Source organism: Vombatus ursinus, unplaced genomic scaffold (assembly GCF_900497805.2).
Source record: "Vombatus ursinus unplaced genomic scaffold, bare-nosed wombat genome assembly UNPS02010193.1, whole genome shotgun sequence".
Lineage (NCBI taxonomy): Eukaryota > Metazoa > Chordata > Mammalia > Diprotodontia > Vombatidae > Vombatus > Vombatus ursinus.
This window is the reverse complement of record NW_020949971.1, coordinates 7287764-7290364: the sequence shown is the minus strand read 5'-3', so window position 1 is coordinate 7290364 and position 2601 is coordinate 7287764. Positions and strand designations below refer to the sequence as shown.

The 2601-nt window shown below is 38.8% G+C and overlaps 1 pseudogene; it reads left to right on the top strand.

Annotated features, from left to right (window-relative positions):
- Positions 1–992: 992 nt before the first annotated feature.
- LOC114036966 lies at positions 993–1757 on the top strand (annotated as a pseudogene).
- The last annotated feature ends 844 nt before the right edge of the window (positions 1758–2601 follow it).

Genomic DNA, 2601 nt, shown 5'->3' with positions numbered 1-2601 from the left:
CTTCAGCTGAAACAAAAATTTTTCTCAAGCCCTTTATTTTAACTCCTTGTGTATCTTTTTTTTTTTTTTTAAAGAGGATTTCTTTTAAACAATACACTGTTGGATTCTGGATTCTAACCCATTCTGCTATCCTCTTCTATTTTGTGGGTGAGTTCATCCCATTCATATTCATAGGTATGATCACTGATTATGTATTACCTATACCTTTCTCTTATACTTTTGCTTCTCTTCTTTCCCTGACCTTTTCTTAATTTTTTTTTGCTTCTGCCTAATCCCTCCCTTAATTTATCTTTCCTTTTATATTCTCTCTTTCCCTTAAACCCTTTTTCATTCCTTTTATCTGTTGGGTGAAATATATTTCTGTACCCAACTCTGTGTCTGTGTGTGCACGCATGTGTATTCTTACCTCTTTTGACCAGTTCAGATGAGTGGGAGGTTCAAGTGTCATCTCCCACTCTCTTCCTTATTGTATAGACTACTAAGTGTGCTCCCTATTAATGTAAGGTAATCCTTTACATTATTTCTCATCCCACCCCCCTTTCGATGTGTTCCTCTTCTCTGCCCTTTCCATTCTTCTAAGATGATCAGAACTTATCAGAATCAATCCTACGCCTAAATTCCAGAGAGGAATAAAGTCTGTCTAATTAGATTTGCTCTATGACTTCTTATGATGATAGAGTTCTATGAAGATATGCATCATCTTTTCATATAAAAATATGGAGTTTATCCTTGTTTTATCTGTTATGATTGCTTGCTCATGTTTACCTTTTTATGCTTCTCTTGACTACCTTCTTTATATGTCAAATTTTCTACTCCACTTCAGTTTTTTTCTCAGGAAAAATTTGGGAGTCCTTTAGTTCATTAAAGTTTATTTATCCCCTATTGAATTATATTTGGTTTTCCTGAATAAATTAATCTTGGGGTGGGACTATGGGCTAGTGGTTGTGGATGACTAGCAGTACCTGGAAAGGTGGGTGATAAAATCAGTGGTGATGTTCCTGTGTGCAGCCAATTGGGGAGTAGCATTACTTACTAGTGCTGCAGATCATAAGACTTTATTCCTCAATAAAATACACCATGAGTTGAACCAGTTTTGCAGTGCCTACAGTCTTCAGAAAGTTTATGTTGAATTGTTTGAGCAGATAGATGAAAACTTGAGGCGGGCTCTACAGCAAGATTTGGACATCATGCCCACCCCCACCCCCAGTCTCATTCTACAGGTTTGTGAGTGTAAAACCCAAAATCCCAAAAAACTATAAGAAGAAATTTTGAACTAATGGCAGCTGAGTAGACCAAGCTTCTTACAGTGCCCAGAAACAGAAGATGACAGAGGAAGAAGCAGAGGCAGAGAGGAAAGGGCCTAGCATAAAGGCAGAGAAAACCGCACAGGTAGCAAAACTCCAGTTTCAGCAGAAGGTGATGGAGAAAGAAACAGACGTACATTTCTGAAATTGAAGATGCTGCATTCCTGGCCCAAGAGAAGGCAAGAGCAGATGCAGAATACCACGCTGCACATGAACATGCCACTTCAAACAAGCTCAAATTAACTCCAGAATATCTGGAGCTTAAAGTATCAGGCCATCGCTATGAACGGTAAGGTCTACTTTGGCAGCAGCATCCCTAGCATATTCGTGGACTCTTCTTGTGCTTTCAAATATCCAGATACCAGGACTGGGAGAGAAATTCCTCTCCTCTCTATGGAGGCCTCAGAGCCCTCTGAGGAAAGGCCCACTGGAAACAAAGCAAGCACAGGTTGATGCAAGAGCTAGACAAATTCATGGCAGTTGGGAGAGCGTGGACAGTAATCGGGACAAGGGTTACAATGACTCTGCAGATTAATTCACAGAAATACTGCTCAGCCTACTCCGCTCTCCTGGGATAGGCCTGGTTTATCCACTGGCAGCAGGACATGGCTCCCTGGCAGTCAGGTACTTTTCTTCAACCACAATTCTTTGAGGTTCACTCTGTGCATTCCTTTATAAGCTAAGTACTCATGAAGAAAGAAAAATAAAACTAATGCTAGGACACTGCCTACAATAGAATAAAAATATGTATGAATTATTGCTTATCAAATCCATCTTCCACAGAACCACTAAAGTTATTTCCCCTAAGTGCAATCTGATCATATGACTCCATCAATGTGTTTCTTTTCTCAATGTAGGTTTAGTTGATCTTTAAAACACTTGCTTTTTATCTGGAGGATCAAAAGGTCAAGAATATCAAGGTAATCAATGAAAGAATGATAAGGAAGGAGATCTAGCATTACCACTTCTCAAACTATGCCAGAAAGCTTAATCATCAAAATACTTTGATACTGGATATAAAATAGCAAGTCCAATCAATGGAATGGAATAGGTACACAAAATAGAAAAGGAAACGAGCACAATAACCTAATGTTTGATCAGCTCAAAGATCTCAGCTACTGGAGCAAGAACCTGTTGTTTGATGAAAAAAAATCTGCTAGGAAAACTGAATGATAGTCAGGCAGAAACTAAGCATATGCCACTCTTTCTCTCATTGTACAACAGATTAACATTATCGTAAAGACAATCAACTGTGAAAGACTTGGTGACTCTGATGATAAACCACAATTCCAATGGG